Below are 1,157 nucleotides of genomic sequence, written 5' to 3'. Positions count from 1 at the left end.
TAACTAAGGAACCGTTTTACAAATCATGATTGTCATGGCCATGTTTCTTTAACTACCCAAATTGCTCCTTACTTATTTTTTGCGGTTTTTGTTGCACTTGCCAGTCTCACCTTTGCATTTCTTAAACACTATCAAGTATAAGTATCACCCAAATCTTCTGGATGTGCAGGTATTCTATTTTGATTAGAGAAAGAAATATGATAGCAGTATTATTGGACTTTGAAGTGTTAAGTGAGATAATTAAATTGAGATTTGCTGCCTGTAATAAGGGTTTGTGCCCTGAGGCAGCAGAGGCAGTTCGCTAACTCCAAGTTAGAGAGAAAACGTGAAACCACCGGGAGACCAGCAGGCATGCAGGCGGTGTCTGTGGCAGCCCACTTGTGCTCCAAATGCACAGGATGGTGTCCCCTTTGGAATTCATACCCTGCGGGAGTCACACACAGATCCTTTATCTCGGTTTCTGCTACTATTGACCACAAGCAAACAGATAGAACAATAAAATTCTTTATATATGTCTTACCTTGCTTTTCAAAACTCTAAACAAGTCTTGTGCAGTAGATTTACCTAATGCAAATCCTCGTCTGAGCTCTTGACTGCTGCTTTGACTGTAGGTCCAAGCATGGATTGATAGTAGGTTCAAGAGAGACAAATTCCTTGACAACTTGTCTCCATTGATCATAATGTTCCCTATTGGTCCAGTTGTGAGGATTTTGGTGTTCTTTACATTGAACTGTAATCCACACTGAAGGCTGCGATCCTAAATCTTTATTGGCAAGAGCTTCAAGTCCTCCTCACTTTGAGCAAGCAAGATGATGTCATCTACATATCACAGGCTATTAATAGGCCTTCTTCCATTCCTGATGCTTCCTTCTTCATATGATTGAGCTTTTCCTCATATAATATAAGGATATTGATTTAAAATATTGATAAATTGTGCTCCATCACAATGATAACTTTTTAAATTCCAAAGATAACATTAAGAATAATAAGCAATTAACATTGACGTCTCCCAAAACTCTGTCTGCTTCTGATCCCACCAGCCCAGAGACTTATTCCATTAAAATATTTAATTATGTTTAAGAAGTTTCCATATCTTTTCCCCCTGTATGCTCCAGCATAGTCATGGTTATAATTATAAAAGTGTATATATATATATA

Source organism: Echinops telfairi, unplaced genomic scaffold (genome assembly GCF_000313985.2).
Source record: "Echinops telfairi isolate 266 unplaced genomic scaffold, ASM31398v2 ScPeMD7_60;HRSCAF=208, whole genome shotgun sequence".
Lineage (NCBI taxonomy): Eukaryota > Metazoa > Chordata > Mammalia > Afrosoricida > Tenrecidae > Echinops > Echinops telfairi.
Note: the sequence above shows the minus strand (reverse complement) of the source record.